The sequence below is a fragment of the Phyllostomus discolor genome, chromosome 11, assembly GCF_004126475.2.
Source record: "Phyllostomus discolor isolate MPI-MPIP mPhyDis1 chromosome 11, mPhyDis1.pri.v3, whole genome shotgun sequence".
NCBI lineage: Eukaryota > Metazoa > Chordata > Mammalia > Chiroptera > Phyllostomidae > Phyllostomus > Phyllostomus discolor.
The window spans coordinates 19,784,779-19,809,742 of NC_040913.2; positions in this window are offsets into that span (position 1 = coordinate 19,784,779).

Below are 24,964 nucleotides of genomic sequence, written 5' to 3' on the forward strand. Positions count from 1 at the left end.
CTCCCCCCAGCAGTGTCTCGGGGGCCAAGACAAGCATTTGCTGCTGGTGTTTAGTAGACCGGAGTGCTTTTCACCAGCCACCATACTTCGCAACCTCATGAGAAAATATTGCAGGATTCCCGTCCGTTCCTAGGAGTAGGTAGAGACATGGAAGGAAGGATGGCAATTATTTCCCACTGTAGGAAAAATATACAGGAGAGTGGTGAAGACAGGACAAAGAACACACCTACTGATGTGACTTCTGGATATCTCCGTGTGTTTTTATGAGATAAGAACCATCTGGGAACTGTCAGACAGTTGAGTTCGGGATTTTGGTCTTATTTCTCTGTTGTTGTTACTGCTGTTGTTCATTTTATGTAGAAAAATAGGAGCCAGGGTGGCCCTTGAGATCTTGCTTATAACATTCTCCTCTAGAACCTCAGGGCTTGGATGTGAGGCCACAAAGTTGATTTATCATGGGGCTCTGAAGACAGTTAAGCCTTTGCTGATTAGCATTCTGTAGAGTTGAGTGAATTTGCTACTGATATTAAAAAGAACACCAAACCTAGCCTTGAAACTTTGTGTAACCCAGTGATTAACCTAGAACAACAAACACATTCATTTGGCTTTATTACTGGGTAGGGCAAAAGTAGGTTTACAGTTGGGAGTATGCAAAACACAGAGTTTATTCTTGTGTTTTTAGGTATTGTATTATCTTTCATGTGAATAACTGTAAACCTACTTTTGACCTACCCTGTACAAAATGCTGAGAAGCCAACACCTGCAGGTTTGTATCTATAAAAGGCTAACTTTTTTACAATTCACAGTATTTCCTTTAGTTATAATTTATTGTGGGAATAAAGAACATAAGTTATTTCTTTCAAACACATAATTTACTTTGTAAAGATGAGTTTTTCTAATAGGATTTGATTGAAATCCACATTTGCCACTTGGGGCAGCATTTGCCCTGCTGCTCAAGCTGATATGAGCTCTAGAATCTAGTAATGTTGATGGGTGTCCGTGGTTAATGTCACAGATCCTTCTTTTCAAAGCACAGATGGAAAATGAAATGCAGGTATATGGGACTTCAGTTCTTAAGTTTCTCCCATCCCAATCTGTTCCCTATCAGAGAACTCCAACATTGGCTCTGAGTACATGTTTCTCCAACTTCATATCTTCTGCATTTAAAAACAACTCAGAAGAAAAAAAAAAACAACTCCAAGCAATTGTACATCAACTTACATCATTTGGTTTTCAAGCAGCCTTCTCAAGTAAGATCAAAATCTCCCCCACAGTCTAAACCGAAAGTTTGCTTCCCAAACTTGGGCAAGATTCAAAATATAAATCATAGATGCTTGTCAAGTCCTTGTAAGCACGTGACGGCTTCCCAGGAACTGGTGCACAAGAAACCAGTCTGGTTTCAGGAGGCAGAAGAAGCCCAGTTCTGGTCAGCATGTGGGTTCTGTTTGCTTCCGCACCTCTCATCAGTGCTCAGCCAAACCTGTCTGCTCCCTCTTCACAGAGCAACAGCCATGTGTGACAAACACAACTTGGTCAAAAACAAGATCTGTAACCCTGTTGAAGGTTCATCTTGGAGCACATTTTACCTCTACATCTTCACCGACCTCCACGAAACAATAAACAAACAAGTCAGCCCAACCCACAGCTCTCTCAGGAGAGGAATCACTTCCCCAAGTGCTCTAGGACTCAACTGTCGGATGTGTCACCATTTGTCACTGGGGGTCTTCTACCTTTTAGGTGATGACTGTGGAGTAACAGAGCAAGGCCACAGCACCAGCTCTTTGAAAGTGTCACTGACCCACAGTGGAGGACTCTCAGGGCTAAACAACACCCTGGTAAATCAGGCAAGAAGAATAGGAACTCAAAAGCTCCACAAATTGTTAGCTACTCAAATGCCACAACTAGCAAAAACAAAAAAGCGGTGAGGAAAAGGGAGGAGATTGAAGGAGACCACAGAATTACGTTTCATGGAAGTTCCACAGAGGCCTTTTATCATATTTAGTCACAATCTACTAAATGGAAACAGGTAAGTTCTGCCTGCATTCAACCCTGTGAAGCAGAAGCAGCCAGAGGAGAGTCAAGAAGTCACATGCTGGGAAATTTCTAGAAAAAAATTACCTGACAATACCATCTTTGGTTTGAACCATCTCATTTCCCCTCTAAAATAAATAGATATTATTTGTACAATCAGAAAATTAAAGAAAATAGGAATCAGGAAGAAAACAAAAGAGAAATGTACAGAAGGATTAAGAGAAAGAAGTATGAAAGAGAGAAAGAGAAAGAGAAAGAGAAAGAAAGAGAAAGAGAAAGAGAAAGAGAAAGAGAAAGAGAAAGAGAAAGAAAAGAGAGAGAGGGAGACAGAGGGGGGGACAGAGAGGGGGGACAGAGAGAGAGAGGAAAAGAGGGAGGGAGGGAGGGAGGGAGGGAGGGAGAGACTGGCTCTTTAAAAACCCAGCCCTGGCTGATGTGGCTCAGTGGATTAAGTGCTGGCCTGCGAATCACAGCGCCCCCTGTTGGATTCCCAGTCAGGGTACATGCCTGAGTTGTGGGCCAAGTCCTCAGTTGGGGGCGCATAAGAGGCAACCATATGTTGATGTTTCTCTCCCTCTCTTCATTCCTTCCCCTCTCTCTAAAAAATAAAATCTTTAAAAAAAAACTAAATAAGGAGAACACAGTAGTACAGTCCCCTTCTAGGAAGAGTTGCCTGCACAGTGACTGCTAACTTTGCCCACACTTGGATGAAGCTGAAACGTAGATTTATAATGAAACTATTTTCATTTCTCCAGGATAAAGAATTCAAGGACATGAAAGTCCTCCATGGCATGAGCTTCAGCACCAGGGACATAGCTGGAGCACTGGAGAGGCTTTTCGATAGCCCTTCAGGGAAGGGAGCTAAGTGCCTGTGCCACTAGTCCCTTTGCTTATGTTATTCCAGTAAACTCTAGCCATCATTTATCCACATAGTCAACATTATTCTCACTTCATGCAAAGAAAACAAAAGTCAAGAGGTTGACTGAGTGAAGTTCGCACAGCTGGAAGAGCAAGGATTTGAACTCAGACCATGTGGCCCTGGAAGCTGTGTACACTCTGTCTACCCCACATTGCCTGTGAGTATGAGCACCTGTATCTCAAGAACCCACTTCCTGTATTTTATAAACTCAACTTTCATGCAACCTAACACAGATCTTAAACTCTGGCAACCACGGCTATTTTCATCTTAACACTAGTACATTGCTAACACAAGAATATTGGGGCTTATTTTTTTGCATTCAATATATTTCTTAGCCAGCTGCTACATTCCTAATAACATCAATTTGTTTAATTGAATCCCACCACTACACTTCAGCTGCTCTTGTCATTCCAGTTGTCAAGTGAGGTGAGGACCATCTTCCGCTCCACCAAGCCCCCACCAGCTCCCTCAGCCAATCCCCCCACCATTGTCCCTGTCCTTGGGTCATGCACAGATGGCACAGATGTTCTTTGGCTAATCCCTTCACCTTCTTTCAACCAGTCTCCACCTCACCCCCCACCCACCCACCCCTTACAGCTGGGTTGACAGCAGTTGACGGTTAATTATTTCCTCCATTTTGAAAGTCTTTATTCACTTGATTATCAGAGCATTAAACTGTCCAATTTTCCTTCTGCCTTCTAATGATCCTCTATAGTCTCCTTTGTAAGCTATTTCTCTTCTTCCCTCTTATTTATGTACATCAATTCCCTCATTGATTTTATCTATGGTTTCAGCTTCATGTACCATCTAGATACCCCATGAGCTCCAGAATTGCCCTGACATCTTCCAAAAGACATCTAACAGGCAGCTCAGGCTTCACATATCCAAAACAAAACCCTTCCTGTCTCCTCAAATCATGACCCACCATCAATCCTTCCAATTTTGGTAAATGCAGCCTCCATTTATCTGGTGGCTCTGGCTAAAGCTTCAGTGGTCATTCTTAACTTTTTTCCACCTCACACACTGCATCAAACCCAGTAGTAATATTCTGGCTCAACCTTAAAATATTTTTTCTACAATCCAAACACTTCTCCAGCGTCCGCTGCCATTTTCCTATCTCAGATACCATCATCACCTCTCACATATACAACTGCAGCAATCTCCACGTCCCACCCACAGCTTCTTCTCTCACACGTGCAGAGTCTACTTCTAACACACACAGGGAAGATCCAGCTCCTTGCCTACAAGTTCTTACATGAGCTTATTCGGCCTCCCTCTATGATCTTACCCCCAATTCTCCCTCCCTCTTTCCTTTCCACGAGCACTCCCCTTCCTGTTGTCCATCAACTCACAAACCCATTTCTACCTTAAAGCCTTTGCATTTGTTATTCCCTTTGCCTAAAGTGCTCTTCCACCACATCTCATGATTCATCCTCTAATTTCAATGAGCCCCTTAAAGAGATCTCCCCTATCCACCCAAATCAATGATATCTTCCTACATCTTTGCTCTACAGTGTCTGTTGCATTTGATTTTACTGAATGCATTCCTAATATATTCCATGTTGTTTTATTTATAATCTAATTCCCACTAGGATACCAATTCTACATAGGCCAAGACTTTGCTGCACTCATTCTCAGTGGTAAATCAGTGTACAGAACAGTGTCTAATACACATTATGTCTCCTAAAATATTTATCAAGTGAAAAAATGAATCAGTGACTAATAGTAAGCAAAAGAAAATTGGTGAGAGGTAACAGGCAAAGGTAGACAAGGGTCAAGGGACCATGGGTCTTGAAGGCCACAAAAAGTAGTTTGGATTCTCTCCAAATGCTACATAAAACCTGTGCAGGCTGGGTGGAGGTGGGCCAAGGGGGTAGAATGGGAAACATCCTTAATGGTGTCAACAATAAAATTTTTTTAACCTACATAGGATTTTTTTCTTTTTTATTGAATTTATTGGGGTGACATTGGTTCATAAAATTAAATAGGTGTGAGGTACATAATTGTATAATATAACATCTGTATACGGTATTGTGGGTTCACCACCCCAAGTCAAGTCTCCTTCCATCATCATTTACTCCCCTGCCCCTTTATCTTCTTCTACCTTTCTCCACCCCTTTCCCTCTGATTTCTCTCTGGTGATCACCATACTACTGTCTGTGTCTATGAGTTGTTTTTTTCTTAACCCCTTTACCTTTTTCACCCAGCCCTGCAACCCTCCTCCCCTCTGACAACAATAAGTTTGTTTTCTGTGTCTATAAGTCTCTTTCTATTTTGTTTGTTAGTTATTTTGCTCATCAGAGTCTACATATGAGTGAAATCATATGGTTTTTGTCTTTCTCTGACTAGCTTATTGCACTTAGCATAATCATCTAATGTTTTAAGAGACAACTAACTGCTTGATGGATAATGATATATGACTTTTCAAAACTTCTTCAAAATCTGTGTGCAAATAAGATTTTGGTACATTCAATAATAGTCTTAAGATGTTATAGTAGCCTTAATTTTATAAAATAAAGACTCCATGGTTGGTGAAACTGCTATTTGATGGGGACAGGTTTTCCTATTAAGGTGGAATAAGAGCAGAAATGATTACAGCTATGAGCTAAGCAGATTTAAAAGAAAACAAATCTTAGTATAGAGGAAAAAGAGTTATCCCTTATTCCTATCCCCTGCAAACTTGTGGACCTAGATCTTTTTTATTGCTTATTTGAAAAAGAAGAAAAATATTGCCTCACTGTCAGACATTTTTTAACTTTTAAAAATATTTTATTTATTTTTAGAGAGAGGGGAAGGGAGGGAGAAAGAGAAGGAGAGAAGCATCAATGTGTGGTTGCCCCTCACATGCCCCTAACTGGGGAACTGACCCAAAACCCAGGCATGTGCTGCGACTGGGAATTGAACCTGTGACCTTTCCATTCACAGGCTGGCACTCAATGCACTGAACCACACTGGCCAGGGTTTTTCAAGGTACTTTCACTTCAAGCTGGTGGAAAGTAATGTACAAATATAGGAGCAAAATATAGTGTGAAAAAACCAAGAGAGAAAATTGTAAGACAAAGGCAGTTATCTTCACAAGCTGGACTCATTTAAGCTTATTTTTTATCCTCATCAGAACAATATAACTTCTCCCAGAATAACAGTGAAGGCCTGCAGCTGGTTAATAAATTCAAAACAAACACTGAAGTACACAGAAGATACAGAAAACCTTACATGTTCTTGCTCTGCTTCATGGAAGTGGGGAGCCATATTTTGCGGCGACATTCCACAACCTTGAAAGTGATTTAAGCAGAAATAGTGATGCTCCATGCCTGTTGACGTAGCCCCTTTCCCATCTCTAACATCTGTGAAATGAACAGAGCTGCTCCCCTAAGGGAATCCTCAGGATTGGGAAACCGAGGCCAAAGCTTGCCTGAGTAGCTTGGGAAGCCCAGACAATTGCCAACAAAAAGAGGCCTCAAACCCCAGGTCTTTGCCTTCCCTTGCCCCATTCATGTTTTCTTTAAAAATGTTTATATGTAGAAGATGGATTCGATTAAGGTAATGCAAGAGACCAATTCAACCCCGTGAGTCTTGCACGCAGAAATGTGAAACAGATGAGTTCATTTACAGTCAGTTGTATGTCAACAAACAGAAAGAGGAACACCCCACACACACACACACACACACAAAAGGACGGGTGGGTTGGAGGCAGACTTCCTAATTAAGGACTAGCAAACCCAAACCAAAGGTAACACATCCCTCTGGGGTGGGGGCGTTGGGGGGAGAAGAAGGAGCTGAGGAAATGGGGGTGACACGTGAGTGATAACAAATGAGTTTGGAAGACACGTGAGCAACAATGACATTTGTACACAGAGACAAAGTGGAGCAGAGAATGAAGAATACAGTTTTAAATTAAGAGGAAAATAGAAAATGAAAATGTGGGGTTTTTTTAAAAAAAAATAGTTTCTCCTCTACTTAATTGAATAACAACCTCAAAGTTAAATGTTGCTATACTGACTGCAAGCTCCTGAAGACAGGAACTATGTCTTACCCCTTTTTTTTCTTGAATATCAGGAAATCGTTCAATGTTAAGTAATAATAATTGAAGAAGAGAAATAAAGAAGGAGGAAGAAGCAAAGAAAAACAGTCAACATTCTTATCCGAGGCCTCTTCGCTATCTTGCAACAAGAAGCAAATAGGCAAACATAGATCCACATAGTCTGGGGGCTTTCTTCATTTAAATAATTGACCTAAATTGCTAAGTCAAAATCATTCTGTTTATAGTAAGGACAACTATCTAAATCAAAACAAATATTTAAAGTGCACATTCCAAGTGCAGTTTTGCAAACTGGTACAGGATCCTTCCACATCTCATCAGAATTAGGGCTGTGGTATGAGCTTTCAGACCTAGGTGAGGTAGGAGAAGAAGGGAACCCCATTCCTCTGTACCCTGCAAAACTTCCCAGGGTCCCTACCAATATCCCAGCTCCTCCTTTTTCTGGTCTTCCCTCTCCGCCAAAACTCTGCAAGGCAGACAGAAGGGAGCTGTCCCTATGACCTCTGGAAGCGTTTCACTCATCCCCAAGATGCTTTCTGTACTGCTAAGAACATGACCAGGAGGAATTACTGATCTCTGTAAGAGAAAGACGGTCCCCTTTCCCTGGATCTCAGTGCTTAAACAGGGCATGGCACTTTAGCCTGCCAGATGGGAGAATCAGTCTGGCTTCTGCTTTTAAACACAGATAAATGCACTCTTCCCTAGAGCATCTGGATGCTTTTGATGGTAATAATCACTCCAAGTGATTTGGTTAAGCTAGAATAATAATTCTATCCAATTTAGCATCGCTCGTGTCAGGAGAGACAGGACTGATCAAAAGACTCTGAAAGCAGGAATCTGGTTCGGCAAGGGAGCCTGGCAGACCCTGCAAGTCCGGGCAAGCACTGCCCAAGACATGTGGCCAGCGGGCTTATGCGGAAGACAAGCTAAATCATAGAGCCACAGGAGACACCTGAAGTGAGTTCCGTGCAAACAAGGGGGTCCCACAATCCGGGTTGACGCCCTCAGGCAGGGGTTTCCACCAAAGGGGACTGGATCAAATAAATGCATTTACCTCTGGCGACCACTAAGCTCTAAAATTTAGAATAAAGGATAAAAATAATACAATTAACAAAAACAAAAGAGAATTGTGTGTGCCACTATGTCAATAACATTTTAGAAGATGGAAATTCCAAGCACTAGTTTCAACAAATTCAATGGAGTCCAAAAGGCAGGCTCCCATCTGCTGAAATTAATTTGCAGCTCGGGTCCCAGATAGCCAGAAGGGGATGCGGGAGGGGCTGAGTCATTCAGTCATTACAGGGAACAGGGAACATTGCAGATCTAGTCCCTGACTCTTTTAGCTGGCTGACTGTCCCCTAACTCAGACAAGATGCAGGAGGTGTATTCTCTGGTGAATTGGACCAAAAAAGTTCTCCTGGGGCAAGGGCGAAGCACCTCACCAAAAACAGGATAGTATCACATTTTCCATGTTGAATGTTAATGTTCTGCTGTGTGAGTGAACAAAAGTTCCCAAGTCTGGGGTTGCAGCCTGAGGAGATGGGAGGACAGGAGTTCATCGGGACCAGTAGGTACAAATTATCCTGTGGGCAGAGGGCTCTGCCTTCTTGGGAATCACAGTGGGGCCATCACACCTCATTGCTCTTAGTCAGTAATTAAATAAAATGAGAGGAAAATGGAAAAGCCAAAACTTTTTAGCATGCAATTTTTAAATAAACACTGCTGTAGCAGAGAACTCAAACATACACAGAAGTAAAAAGAATGGTGCGATGAGCCCATTACCCACATCCAGCAACTATGAACTTCAGCAATGGCTAACTTTCAGCCTGTCACATTTCACGTTCACTCCCTTCCTTCCTCGGCACTCCTTTTTATCCCTTATTACTTAGGAGCAAATCTTACTCATCACGTCACTTTTTCCACAAAGAGGTCAGTGTGTTTCTCCAAAAAAGTATAGGTACGTTAAAACTTCACAGACCTAGAACTCACCTGTAGGTACACACAACCATCAATGATCGCATTTAGTGGTTGAGTTTTCTACACTGATTTCTTTTGAATTACAAAAATAGAAAGGTAAACCCAGAGTCAGGATGTCATGATGTTAGAAAGCTATTTAGAGATATCATCTAAATGCTCTTAGTTAGCCAGCGCAATGTCTGAAGGCCAGGGCGTTTCAGTGACCTCCCTCAGGTGAGGTGCTAGTTGGAGGTGAAGTCCAGACGAGCACCCGGGCGTCCCTGGAACCAATGAGCTTCAGGTTAGGGCTGTGTGGATTGTGGAGCTTAGTAAAGTCTGCGACCTGCTATGATGACTCAGTATTATGTCAAATCACCTAAGTGGGGACTACGTTTCCTCACACGGTGTGAGTCAGGACTAGCCAAAATGAAAGTTTTTTCCAAGATTTACAAGGTAGGAGGCACGCAGCAGCCATGTCTGCCCGGGAAGATCTGTTGCGAGTCAGGTGCTGACCTGAGCTCACACCACACACAGTGCAGCAGATGCGCTGGGTCGCCTCATTGGCCTGGGGCCACATCCAGGCTCCGGTTCTTCCAGCAGCTCCCAGACCTCCTGCTTAGCTTCTCCGTGGCACAGCGCAGCAGCTCTGCTGCAGTCGCCCGTACCATCCAAGTAGGACGCTTAGAAGCAAAGACCGCCTGGAGGTCCAGTGAGAGACAGACCCAAGTCCCAGCACCTCCTCACAGTTCTCACCGTATCACTTACCTCCCACACCTCACAGGCTTTTTGCCTTTCCAACCTCTCCCAGCCGAGTTTGGCCTGGCACTGGTACTGGGGGAGGGTATTTATATAATGTCACACCCGCTCCCATAATGGCGTGAAGTCAAATCTCTAAAATAAATTCCTTTTATTACTCAGTGTGGTTCTCGTTGAACCCTCGTTTACACACCCACATGACCAACGGCACTCAAATTAATTAATGATGTATGGTTTAGATGCATTTGAAAATCGTTATCGGCTACCATGTTTTATCAAGGTGGTGTCTTTTAAGATAGCACGTTTCTCCAAATCACGGAAGAAAATGTCTCTGAAATAAACCTGCAATTTTAATTTGTACAACACCTTAAACTTTGTATAGCCTGCTCACCTTCATTATTTAACTTCATCAATTCGTAAGAAAATGTAGGCATTTTGCAAAGGAAGTTTTGGGGGCTTCTCATTAATAATTGTGAACAAGTTTAATTGAATGGAAATCGGGAAAACTATTTTGTTAGCAGTTTAGAATGGCAGGGTTGTCCGGCTGAGTTTCCTGTTTTTCTGCTGAGGCATCGTGGACCCTTACTTTGAAGTTAACTAGTTGGTCCGAAGGCTGTGGGTTAGTGTTAAGCTGATTAACACAGCTAATGTAAGTAAGGGTTGGTTTTCTGTGTGGTGTATGGCAGGCATGTGAGGCTGGGTTGACAGGATTACCTAAAAATCTCCTGGAGATAAATACATCTTGGGAGATGAATAAGTAATGGAAGAAATAGTGGCAAAAATTAGTCATGACTTCATTTATTTATTCAGTCCTTTGTCCCCAAATATTTATTGAAAATGGTCTACTATTCTCTGAATATAAAGTAGTGAACAAGACAAATGAAATTCTGCTTGCACGGAGCTCGTTCTTGTGGGAATGTGGATGTGAATGAGTAAGTAAATGGAAGATCAATAAGCAAGCAAAAAACGGCATAAATACTATACACAACATAAATACAAAGGGTAATAAGTGCTATAAAACTGATAAAATAGGGTAATGGCAGAAGAGCAGGCCCCGGGGGCGTCCGCTGTGGCAGGTGGCCAGGGAAGACGTCTCTGAGGAGGTGACGTTTGTACTAAGTCATGGGCGGTAAGACTGAGCCACACGGCTCTCCTGGGAAAAACACTCCGGCAGAGGAACCAACACGTAGAAGTGAGTGGAGAAGTCCAATGAGCCCGAAGCATGGGGAAGGCCAGGAGGGGGAAGAGGCACAGCCCCAGATCCTGATGAGTCCTAATTATTGCTCTGGGAAACGGCGAGAGATTAGAGGCAGAGAAGAAACCTAGTCGGATTGATGTGATGCACAATCTCTCCAGCTAGAAAATGAGAGCTGGAGGAGGAAGGCCAGCTACAGAACGAGCCATCTTGTTGAAGGCATTTTCCATGACCTGGTGAACCGTTGCAACAATTAGAAAGGACTGGATCCCAAAGGGCAGTTAGTTTTCCCTCAAGGTCATCCAAGCCAAAAGTGAGGTAATAATCTGTGGGCTTCCTTCCACAGCCAGGGAGTGGCCGCCGGGCCAGCCCCACCGCCGTGCAACACCAGGCAGCGATCGGGCAGCGTCTCCCTGAGCTGAGTGGGCAGTGCCAGGGGGCCTTCCCCGACGGGGGTCAGAGAGGGCTGCGGGGAGCCTGTGCCGGTCGGGAGCGGCACTGCAAGGTCACGGCCGCACTGGGCGTTCTCCTCTGTCCTGACGGGGTTGGGAAAGCTGTTGGGACTCACGTGAGGAACTGGGTTGTTCAGGCAAGGTGCGTCATCATTTCAGAAACATCTTAGTTGTGACTGATTTCTCTCGTCAGTAGCTTGTTTTGTTATCCTGTGTGTTTCAAATATTTGGACCTCAAGTTTTACTGCTTTGGAAGACCTCAGACAAAACCCTTATGGCTTTCCTTGCAAAGCATGCTGGGGCCTCCAAATGAGCTGTCAGAGAAAGGGGTGCGAGGGTGACCCTGCAGTGAACGTGAGTCTAACCTAGAAGTGGGATTAGGTCTTTCTGGAAGGTCTGGCAGCCCAGAGCAGAGTGTCTGAGGGCAGGCAGAAATGCAGCTGTAATTCATCCGGGCTGCTTTGGCTGCTAAAGTGTCAGAGCTGGTGGGTTAAGTAGGGCACTGTTTCAGGTCCCCGAGTGGTGGGATCATGGTGCTGGAGAGCTCTGAGTGAGGAAGAGAAGAACACACCATCGGAACAGGACATTTTCAGGTGTAAGGGCAGGTAGAGGTTGAGAAGTTATCCCAACCCTAGATGACTACGTTGTGCTTAGAACTGTATTCCAGCGGAACAGCAGAAGCCAATCTGGCCCCCGGGGCAGTCCTGGAATTGCTCCAGGAACGCCTGCTGGTAGGGGCGAGGCCACGGGGGTCTGGACTGACGGAGGCACCAAGCAAGACCGAGCTCACAGCTTAAATCCTGCAGCTCCCGCAGCTGAGTGAAGATTGGAGGAGGCATGCCCGAGAGCCACCAGGGAGTTTAGTGCTGGCTGTTATGGAAAACACCCTTATTTTGTTCGTTATTACACATTTTCCTTTGATTTTTCCATGCAATTTTTTTTTTTTGCCTGCTCATCAGAACCTCTTTGGCACGGGACAGGCTGATAAGATGCAGGATTCTAGGTGATGAGACAGCGGTCACTACCCAAAAGTTTATGTGTGCTCGTTGAGGTGAGCTAGTGGGCTCTAGCTACTTCTAGGCCGAATGGTGGTTAAATATCAATTTTTTGTTTAAAGGAAAAGCCTTTGCTTCAGAACTTATATTGACTACTTCTCCTTCACGGTCTAAGCCAGGGAGTAGTAAACTTCTCTGTCAAAGGCAACACGGGAGATGCTTTAGGCTTTGTAGGGTGCACGGTCTCCGTTCGCAGTTCAACTCAGCTGCGGACCACAGGTAAACAAATGGGCGTGGCCATGTTACATTAGGCTTCATCTAGAAATCAGGTGATGAATTGGGTCTGAGGGCTGTTTATCTTGACCCCTGGTCTGTATCAGCATTCTCCACACTTTTCTAGTCACATATCTTGTAAATGCCTACAAACATGCAAATGCACACACACACATATACACATGCATTATATCTGATATAAATAATATATGTAATTTACAGTCTATATGAAGCAACAGGTACACAAAGCAGTAATTTTAAAAGCTGTGATGAAAACATAAATGAAAGGCCCCAAGTGGCCGGCCTGTGTACACAGTGGGGTATGGGCGCCCCGCCGTGGGCATCCCTTATGCTAACACAACGAAAGCACGTGAGCAGACATGTGTATTACGTTTCTGTGCATGGATGTTCTCACTTGCCATATAACTTACTTCATGGTCCAAATGTTGAAGAGCAAAGTGAAAATAGCTTTGAAGCCAACTACAAACCTGGATTTAATTTTGTCCCCTCCGTTTTACCAGACGTGCAACCTTGGGGAAGTCCGTTTCTCCCTGCTTGGTTTCTTCCTCTAAAAAACTCATGTAATAATATCCAACTACATGTTTGACAATTGGATTTAAAGCTTCATTTTAAATGCTCAGTGAAGTCCCTAGAAAGTAGTGAGAGTCCCAAGAACAAGTCCTTCCACCCAAGTTAAAAGACACATCGGACTCAAACGTGTGTCTGACGCGTCGTGTCTGTAGCCGTGAGCCACCAGCAGCAGAGCTGCCCATCCTCCTCCTCCCCGTGCTCTGGCTTCTTCCTTCCCAGCCACTCGCCCACCGGGCCGCCTGACCTCATCCCTCGGGCAGAAACCACACAGCCGTGCTTCCACTGGAAGGGCTCTGGGGTTCCTCTCGTCCTTCCTGCCTCCTTAGCTACGTCTCTGGTCCCCACAGAGACAACTCCCCGCGTCATAACTTGCCAAATGAAGCGATGGACTGATGTCTTTCATCTCTTTGCACTCTTCAGAGTTGTCTTTCTGGGCAGGGTAGGGGGCCCAGTGTGGAACCCACATCCACCTGACCACCACTGACCAGCCCCCCAAAGCGATAAAACTTACATTTTAATATCTAGGGTGCTTTCTTTATCTTCTGGAAAAAAATTAAAGAGCCATTGGCCATGAGTCACAGACAGTTATCAGGAATTAGGAAGGTAATGGCAGGAAGATCTCTGGGAACTAAACAAAGCAAACTGTGCTGTGCTCACCAGCTCCCTAAGCGCCAGGCTGTGATGTAAATAATCAACTCAAGCAGGACAGGGCTGACGCTGTGATGTCTTTTTCTTCTCTTGCCTGCAGAGAATGGCCACTTGGGCCCAGTGAGCACCGACGTCTAGTTTTCCTGTATCACAGTGAGCTCTTCTGTCTTTCACTCAGAGATGACTTCCTTCCGTAAACCGAGACTTACGGACAGGACCTGTGGAGACCCCCAGGAACCCAATGGCCGGCCCTGAGAGAAAGCATGCTAAGGCCGTGTCACAGTCAGAAGTATCGAATGCAAGTTCCTTTCCATCAACTCCAACGGAGACACACATTGCCACTGTGCTCGATATCTCTCCAGCCTATCCCCTCTCAGCAGCACTTCCCAGGTCATCTCTCTAAGACCAAACTGCTCTGGTCCCATACTGAACAGGACGAGACCGTTGTGACCTGGCCTTGGGCGCTGGTCATGTGATCTGAATCAGACTCCCAGGACCCCAGCACATGGAGGAATCCACGTGAACCGGCTCTGAGCTGGTCAGTAGAACAACTTCAAGTTTCATTATTGATATTTTTCAGCTGCCTTTGGGCTCCGAGCACTTGGCTGGATCTGCTGGGTTGGTACCAGGAGATCAAAGACTATCCTTTGCTTCCAAGAGGCCCCATCCGGGAGGAAATGAAAACCTCCTGGTAGCCAGAGACTCGTGTTTGTTCGAACTCCCTCTCCCCAGCAGCTTCTCCGCTCCTCCGGTGATGGGTGATGTCACGGAGCCCACAACGTCGGTTCCCCCTCCTCAGTGACCTCAGTGACAGGGGTGTCCATCTGCAAGGGCTGATGAGCTGAGTCTTTTTTGCAAATAGTGCTTCCTTGAGGTTAATTTTTAGAGGCTTACAGTCATGTGTCTCTGTAATTTTATTTCTAAATTTCAAAGCTAACAAAAAGAACAAAATATAATACAATACATATCTGTGTATCCACCCCCAAAAATCAATAAATTTTAACATTTTGCCACATTGGCTTCAGAATTTTATTTTTAACATATATAACATTAGAGTTTCAGCTACAATCTCCATCCCCCATCTCCTTCTCCTCTGACCCCCCCAGAAAATCAGTATCCTGATTTTGGGGTTCATCCTTCTTTGCAAGGATTTACAAGTTTTGTTTCAACATTACCATTTATATAAATGTTGTCATGTTGTCATTTGCTTTATTCACTATTATGTTTTCATTATATGTCAGTTATATCTCAACAAACCTGAAAAAATTATGTTTTTAAAAATTTTCCACATTATTCCATATAATTTAGCTCATCCAGTTGACCCGTCGCACTGCCTGCCACTGTGCCCAGGACTTTCACCCATCTCCCCACTGATGCTGCCACATTATTTCCCGTTTTCGCCACCATAAAACATGCCTCAGTGAGCATTCTCACATGTAGATCATTTCATCCATCATACGTATATATGCCTTGCTCTTCAGGTATTTGTTTTATCAGTCTTCTCCTGGGAGGTATATGAAAAACAAAATAAAAAGGAAATTGAAAGGGAAAACGTTCAGCTCACCCCTCATCCTCATGTTCACTTGTGCACCTGTAACAGCAACTTTCTGTGCTTCCCCGGCGCCTGTTCTGAGTTAACAAAGACTTAGCCAGTTTGTTTTCAGCAACTGCTGTATCACCGGCGACGGCAGCACAGTGACTCAGCGTGTATCTGCTAGCTTCCTGAGGGTTGTTTCTTTTTCCCTAAGGGTTTGCTATTCCATGACCAATGGGACAATATGTGCACATTTTCCCTTCTGTAGGAGAGAAACTACCCAGTTTCCAGAATATGGCTCATTTCTGAGTTTCAGTTCAGAAGAGAGCTGTTTTCCAGGGGATCTTGAAACTGTGCTTTAAAATGGTTGATGCTGGGGTCCCTAACGGTGGAAATGTATGTCATTCTGTGATCTGCTCTTCTTCTAACATAGACCACAGCTCTAGCAAATGTGGAGTTTGGGGGTTTTCCACCAGTGTGTTACTGCTCTTCTCCAGAATGTGAGGCTCCTCATCTCCAGGGCCCAGGTCAGGCGCTCCTGGCCCAGAGCCCGAGTCCTCTCTGCTCTTCCAGCGCCCCCTGCTGAGCCGGCGCCTCCTGCCCCCTGCGGAGCAGCCAGCAGGCCTCCTGTGCTCCTCGTGGTCACAGCAGCAGAAGAATGGACTCTGACCTGAAGACTTATTTCCTGTCCCTCCCAGAACTGAAGCATTCAGCTGGATTTGCAACCCAGACCTCCCAACATGTTGCCAGACTCTGGACGTGTCCATCATCAGCTTACTCCTCATTCCCCGCAATTTACTGACCTCATCTCATCCCGTGTTGGACACTTCTCCCATGCAAACACATCAAATCCCTGTCTGCCTGCCATGCTGGCATCTTTCTAGATACAAGCCCACCGACTTGTCTACCAGTTCTTTCTCTGTCAACTCAAGGTCAAGAACACCATTAGCCATTAGTCTGATTCTGCTTATATGAAGAATTTAGTGTGTGCCTGCCAGGCACCAAGTCAGGTCTGGGAAGAGAGCACAGCCCTGGTCTTAAAGGGACACAGTCTACTGCACAGGTGGCCAACACAAGGCCCCAGGGTTGAATCCGGCCCTCCACCTTGTTGCATCCAGCCTGGCGCCGTGTTTCTACCCAGCAGCAGCGCCGAGCTCTCGCTTAACAGTTCAAGAGTAGTTACATTTATACAGTCCTAAAATTACATTCAGCCCTTTGAAGGCAACCTCGAGGCTGATGTGGCCCCTGGTGAAAATGCACTTGACACCCTTGGTCTACTGAGAAAGGCTGACAAGTCAACAGGCACCTCCAGGGCTGCATGATGAGGGGCCACAAGACACACCAGCCACAGACCAGGCTTCCCAGAATCGATCTCAGGGCATTCCTGAAGCAGGGAGTGAAGACAAGGAAGGGGCTGTGGGAACATTATTTTGAGCAGAGCAAGCAACCAATGCAGAGGCCCGAAGGCAAGAGAAAGGTCAACTGCGAAACCTAAGAGACACGCTGGCAAGTAGAACACTATGAAAGCCGAGTAGGGAGCTATACTCAGCTGACTTTAGGCTCTTTGAAAAGGTAGAGAAACTCAGCTGGTTAACCCGGCCCCTCCCAAAGTAGAATCATCTGAAACAAATACACACAGCAGGTGGGCGTTACCACCTGTGACAACACCGGGCTAAGGAAAACAAAGGGAAGGGAATTCATTCCATATCTAACCACAACATTTGTGTGCTCTTGCCCATTTTCCTTTGATGAGTCACAGGGTGATGTTAAATCAGTCCATGATTTTAAGGTGGGATTGTAGTGGGTCCAGAGTGAAGGCGAGAAGAAGGGATTCAAAACAGTGCAAATCCTTCTATATCCATAATTAGAGTTAAGTCCCGAAGGGCCTAATAGTGCACGACCCTTTGATGAGGCATCAGGACGCATCTCCAGGCAGGAGGCCCTCTCACACCAGTAAAGAGAGTAGTATCCTTCCGCACAGAGACCTGCCCAGAGAGGGTCCACCTCGGGCTGGCCTGTAGTGTGTGGGTTCTTGACTTCCCATAGGAAAGATGTCACAGCACGAGTCCAGGTGACTGTGAGAGCATGTTTACTAAAGCTGGGGACAGTGAAGCAAAGGGAGGAGTCAGGGTCGAAGACGTAACAGGAGAGAGCCTAGGCGGTGCTCTGCTTTGGCTCGCTAGAAACGTTATAGGAAAGGTGTGAGCCCAGACCGGGCTGTTCTTAGGTCACTGGGGAGGGAAGGTCACAGAAGGTCACAGTGACAGAAGTGAGGCAAGGTGGGGCTGTTTTTAGCTCGCTGGGACGTCAGAGAAGAGCGGGCCTTGGAGACGGGATCGGGGTAAGCCTGAGACGAGCTGCCACTGCCCACTGCTCCCCTGGCCGCGAGTCTCGCGGGGACCCTTGGAGTTTAGGAAGCAATAAGAAGCTCACGCCCACAAAGGGGCACGGGCGTGCTCTAGGGCAAGCCTGGACTGAGTCTTTGTCCTAAGGGCGTTTTATCTTTTGTTTTTCTTGCGGGCAAGAATCTTAGGGGAAGGTTTCAGCCAAACATTCATCAGCTTTCTAGGTGTACTTTTATATCCGGATGCATCAAAATGAGCATATAGGGGTGGTGGGTGGTGGATTATTTTTTGAGCTGCTGCACTGTTTTACTTCTATCTTGGGTCTGTCTGGCTCTAATGGGGCTTTTGTTACGTGCTCCCCTGACTTCGCCTGTCCTCGGGTTTGGCTGGCACACGTGGCACTAATTAGACCTCTGTTCTCTGTTTCCCAGACGGGGGAGATGTAAGCTACGTGCGCTTCGGTTAGAGAGGGGAGGTAGAAACTGCTTGCTCTCAAGTGTCCTCGATTAGGAAAGATAAGGTCTTGTGATCCACCAGCTGGCTGTAAATTCCTCAAATTGTTTGGCCTTGTTTAATTTTTTGTCTCGGTTTCCCTACTCCACTTGCCCAGAAGTTTTCCCAGCTTCCTACTCTCCTGTCATAGTATCAGTTGACAAAAGCGACACCACAAGAGCCGCTGGTTAGCACAGGTAGCAAGAGAGGTGGGTGCTGGAGGTCACGTTCGGTGTGGGAACAGTGACTTCACAGTGACTCGAATGTTGATGACTGCCATTTTCCCCAGGGCCTGTGGCTGTTTGGCCTTACGTGGACCACCAGTGTGAGAACTAGGCATGAGAGGGACAGGATGGACCAAAAAATATTAATAACAATAATAATAGTAGGGAAAAAGAAAAAGGAAATGGAGTGGGAAAAAATGCAAGAGGAAAGAAGGAAGAAATAAAATAACTTAATTAATTCTCCTGGATCAGACAAAAAGTAAATCATGGCTCCTCTGCTTTTGATAAGACCAATTCACAATTATCAAGCATAAACCCTTTTTGCTTATGCTAGTACACGATGAACAATTCACTTAACCAGAATTCGTGCTCTCTGCAAGACAGCGTGGTTAAGGGAAGCCTAAAATATTCCTAGAGCAGATGCTGCCCTCCTGTGGACTATAATGGTATTGCTAGTTGTCCTGTGATGATTTTAACTGGGAGATTATGCATTTGTGGACCCATGTGCGCCTATTATTTAGCCTATATTTATTCTGATATAATTATTTTTGCACAAATATATTTGAGCGATATTTATCTATAAAGATAAATGTTTTATATTACTAATTAAAATAAAATTTTTCCCTTAAGACCTTGTTTTTTAAATCATGGATCAAGAAATCCATTTTGTGAAATTCATTTTGTAAGTCATGATCAGCTTTCTTTTTAAAAGTCATAAAATAGAACAGAAGATAACAGGTAGAAAATATTAGAAAGGATTGCACAGATCCTTAGCAAGACCCCTGCACACAAAGAACTGGTCATCGTGCAGTATAAGTGGCGTGAGCCCCAGCTGATGGGAATAATGTGACAAATGCATGTCTTAGCTAGCGAGGTCACTTAACCTTTTTCTCACTAGTAAGTCGCCTTAATTCCTGGCCTGTGATAGTTAATTTCACCGTCTACGCAATGGACCAATGTGGTCGGCATAATTCTAAGTTGCCCCCCAGAGACTACTGACTGCCCCCTAGTGTACAGTCTGTGTAATTCCCTTTTGTGTGCGCTGTGAACACCTGTGTAAAGTGGAACATCCACATCACCCACCTGTTGCCTTCTGAGCTAATCAATAGGAAGATTATTCAGGTGAGTCAAATCTAACCAAGGCAGCCCTTAAAGGCGTCCTGGCCTCTCCAGAAGGAGATTTGAGGCAGAAAGAGAAAACCGGGAGACAAAGTGGGGTGTTCAGGAACTGAGGTGGACCCCAAACAGACACCCTGCACAACAGTGGACCCAGTCCTACAACTATAAGGATGTGAACTCAGCCAACAGTGTGGATGACCGTGGAAGAAGACCCCACGTTTCAGAAGGGAAGCCTGGCCAGGGGATACCGCGATTTCAGCCTGAGAAACCCTGAGCAGAGAGCCTGGACCTCGGTGAGATAGTAAACGTGTGTTGTTCCAAGCCCCTGAGTTTATAGCAACTTGTTGTGCAGCAGTTGAAAACTAATACAGTAAATGGTCCCAAATTTAGTTTTATATTTTACAATTAATTGTGAAGCAAAGCACAACATAACTTTGCCTGCTGGCTGCAAAAACGTCAGGACTCTCCTTCCACTGAGTCTGGGTCACAAACTTTCAGGGCGCCTGTCACGACGAGCCCTAAAGTCCTGGCAGTTCTAAGCTCTTCGCGATAATCATCCAACTGTCCTTCAAACTGAGAGCTTGTCCTCACAAGGTCGAAAGAACAATGATGAGCAAAACACAGAGATGGTCAGGTCAGGCTTAAATGCTGGATTTAAAGGTATAAAATTTGCATTATAAGAAGAATGTTGACTGTAATCAGAAAACTTTGATTTCACTTGAGTCTCATGAAAAGGTAAAAAGGGCAGGATTTTGAAGTCCCCCATATTTGTTTTATTAACTATGCAATGAAAATAACCTGGGAAGTGTAATCTTTAAAATGGTCTTGAATCTGAAATCTTACACTTCTCAAAATTTACCAGATACCTGGAAACACAAAATATGAATTTATTACTGAGTCCCTTGTATATTATTTTTTAAAAGAATACTAATAAAGCTATTGGAACCATGTTTTGCCATTCTACAGCTATTAATTAGAAAGCCTCAAATTTGTCATATTTACATGTATATCATGCAGTAAAAGGAGGAGGAGCAGATAGCAAAATAAAGTTCTGATATGTTTTATATGACTTTTCATGCTAAATAAGCTCATATCTCCATATTTTATGGTATTTTACTTATTTATTTTACCTTTTGACCACCTTCACCTGTTTCTCCCTCTTCCCACTCTGCCTGTGGCGACCACCAGCCAATCTGTTCTCTGTGTCTGTATGAGCTTCCCCCCCTTAAAGCAACTGATAGAGCCGTGGGTGCAGTCGGGAAGAGTACAGAAGTCGTAAAGAAAACTGTTCTAAAGTGTTAGTAAGTGTGTCATTTGGAAACACTGCTAGCCACCACGCTGCACTTTACATCCCCAAGACTTATGTAAACTAAAAGTTTGTACCTTTGACCCCTTCGCTCATTTCACCCACATCGCAACTCCTAACCCCGCCTCCGGCAGCCGCCAGTCTGTGCTCTGCGTCTCTGAGCTCAGCTGATGTTAGTGTTGTTGTTGTTGTTGTTGTTGTTGTTGTTTTTCAGACTCTACATATAAGGAAAATCATATATTTGCCCTTTCCTGACTTATTTTACTTACTGTAATGCCCTCAAGGTACATGTTGTTGCAAACGGCAAGATTTCATTATTTTTTATGGGTGGATAAAATCATATGTGTATGTATAATTTATTTTCTTTATGATAAAATATTTTCCTTACCCATCCATCTGTTGATGAACGCTTTGGTTGTTGCTGTACCTTGGCTATCGTAAATAGCTCTGTAATGAACATAGGGGTGCATATATCTGTTTGAGTGGATGTTTTCCTTTTCTTTGGATAAATACACAGATGTGGAATTTCTGGATCATATGATAGTTGTATTTCTAATTTCTTGAAAATCATCTGTGCTGAAGCTTATGGGTGTGATGGATAGTCCTACTTGTTTATTTTTGCTATTACCTATCCTCTTTGCTTTTGGGGTCAAATCCAAAAATCATTGCCAAGACTGATGTCAAGTTGCTACCCACCTAAGTTTTCTTCTAGGAGTTTTTTTTATGGTTTCAAGTCTTACATTCAAATCTTTAATTCATTTTTGAGTTCTTTTTTTTGTATGGTATAAGATAAAGCTCCAGTTTCATTCTTCTGTGTGTGACTCTCCAGTTTTCTCAACTCGATTAGATGATTTTTCCCCACTGCACAGAGTGAGGCACAGGTAAGTTTGCGGCTGTGCACACAGAACAGTTCATTCTCATGTTATTATCTATGAATTGTTGTGTTCTTTTCCACATGGACAATGTAAGCTGACTTTCCTGCACCCTGTATTCTTGTTGTAAGTTAACCGAACATATATATGTGGGTTTATTTCTAGGCTCTCTGCTTTGTTTCATTGATCTATGTGCCTGTTTTTATTCTAATACCATATAATTTGATTACTATAACTTTGTGATAGAGTTTAAATCAGGGAGCATGATGTATCCAGTTTTGTTCTTCTCAAGTTTGCTTTGACTATTTTGGGTCTTCTGTGGTTCCATACAAATTTTAGTGTGGTTTGTTCCGTTTCTGAGAAAAATGCCATGAAATGTTGATAGAATTTGCATTGAATCTGTAGATTGCTTTGGGTAGTATGGACATTGTAACCATGTAAGTCTTCCAATCCATGAGCCTGGAATATCTTTTCATTTATTTGTGTCTTCTTCAATTTCTTTCACTAATGTTTTGCCAGTTTAACAGGTATTATTTTGAAGCACTTATAAATGAGATTGTTTCCTTAAATTTTCTTGCTGATAGTTCATTATTAGTATATAAAAATGAAACTGATATTTGTATATTAATTTTTGTATCCTGCAAATTTATTAAATTCATTTATTCTAACAGTTTTGGAAGGATATATAGTCATCTGCAAATAGTGACAGTTTTACTTCCCAATTTGAATGCCTTTATTCCCCCCCTGCCCACTCCCCTAATTATTTTGGTTGACTTCCAATATTGATGTGTTGAATAAAAATGGCAAGAATAGGCATCCAAGTATCGTTTCTAATCTCAGAGGAAAGGTTTTGTCTTTACGCTACTGAGTATGATGTTAGCTGTGATTTATCATATGTGGCCTTTATTATGCTGAGGTATGTTCCCTCTATACCCACTTAGTTAAGAGGGGTTTTTTTTTTATCATAAATGGAAGTTGAATTTTGTCAAGTGCTTCTCTACATCCATTAAGATGATCATAGGATTTTTATCATTTATCTTGCTAATGTGGTATGCCCAATTGACTGCTTTGCATTCTTGTGGCCCTGAAGTAAATCACACTGTTAGCATGTGTTATCCTTTTAATGTATGTCTGAATTTGGTTGGCTAACATTTTGTTAAGAATTTTGGCATATGTTCATCAGGGATATTGACCTATAATTTTCTTCTCTGGAGTCTCCCCCTTTGGTTTTGGTTTCGGAAGAATGCTGGCATCGGGACATGTGTTTGGAAGTGTTTCCTCCCCTTCTGTTTTTTGGAAGAAGTTGAGAAGGACTGGTATGAACTCTTCCTTAAAAGTTCAGTAGAATCCACCAATGAAGGTGTTCGGTTCCGGACTTTTGTTTGTTGGGAGGTTCTTGATGACTGACCCAGTCTCCTCACCAGAAACCGGTCTGTTCAGATTTTCTATTTCTTCATGTTTCTGTCTCGTTAGGTTGTATTGTCCTAGGGATTCATCCATTTCTTCTATTTGTCTAACTTTTTATTGTACAGTTGTTCATAGTCTCTTACGTTCCTATGTTTTCCTGTGGTATCACTTGAAATGTCTCCTCTTTCATTTTGACTTTGAATTTTTTTCTCCTTCTTGGTGAGTCTTTCTAAAAGTTTGTCATTTTTATCTTTTCAAAGAACCAACTCTTATTTCATTGATCTTTTCTGTTGTCTTTTTAGTCTTAATTTCATTTATTTATGCTCTTTGGGTTTTTTTGTTGTTGTTGTTCTAACTTTGGGTTTTATCTGTTCTTTTTCTAGTTCCTTGCAGTGTAAAGTTAGGTTTTTTTTCCTTTTATTGACACTTTCCTTGTTTCTGATGTGGGTATGTGTTTCTGTGAACTTCCCTCCTAAAACTGCTTTTGCCACATTCTCTAAGTTTCAGTACATTGTATTTCCACTTCATTTGTCTCAAGGTATTTTTTTCTTTCAATTTCTTCTTTGACTCATGGGTTGTTTAGTAACATGTTTAATCTCCGCATATTTGTGAGTTTTCCAGTTTTCTTCATGTAATTGATTTCTAGTTTTATACAATTGTAGTCAGAAAATGTGCTTGATATCATTTCAACCTTATATTACTATGATTTATTTTGTGGCCTAACAAATGATCTATACTGGAAATTTTTCCATGTGCATTCGAGAAGAATGTGCATTTTATTCATCTGGGATGAAATATCCTGCAGTAGCTGTTAAATTCATCTGGTCTAATGTGTCATTGAAGGCCAATGTTCCCCTATCGATTCCCTGCCTGGATGATTTATCCATTGAGGAAAGAGGAGTATTAAGGTCCCCCACTATTGTATTGCTCTCTATTTCCCCCTTTAGGTCTGTCAATGCGTGCTTTATAGTCTATTAGGTGCTTCTATGGTGGATGCATAAATATTTATAGATGTCTATCCTCTCGTTGGGTTGACCTCCCTATCATTATGTAATTTCTTATGTCTTTTTTAAATTTTAAATCTATTTGACATACAACGCTGTATAAATTAAAGGTGTACAATGTGTGGATTTGATACATTTATGTAGCCTTCTTTGCTGCAAGGGTCACAGATGTGATCAAGGGACCCCTGTGGTGAAAGAGGGCGGTTCGGGGGCATCTGAGGTTTTGACTGGTAAGCACAGCCATGGGGGCACTGGTTTCGTTCTGAAGGAATCACCAGCACAGATTCCCTTATCTGGCTACCACATTCAGTGGTGGGACACATGGGGCCTGGGGCCTGTCCCCTCAGTTGGTGCCGATCTGGAGGGCATTGTGACAGTCTGGAGGCGGCAGCGTCCTGACCCCTGGGCCCCAGCTGTGGGACAGTGTGTTAGTGAGGTCCGGAATCCCTGGGGCAGCTTCCCATCCCCCACTTCCTTGTTTCCGGCAATGTTAGCAGGTCTCCTGGTCTGCGATGGTACGAGGAGCTGCTCTCAGAGGCCCACCCGCCCTCCCAATAATCTTGTACGCACCCATTCCCTCCACTCAACTCTTTCTCCATCAAAACCATGACAATCTTGCCTTGAAGTCTTCCCCCAGAGAGATCCAGCTCCCCATTCTCACTTTGCATGGACTACAAGACCTTTCCAAAATTAGATCCTTCCCATGCCTTCAGCTTACTTTAAGATTTTATTTTTAGAGAGAGAGAGAGAGGAAGAGAAACATCAATATGTGGTTGCCTCTGCCACGCCCCCCACTGGGGACCTGG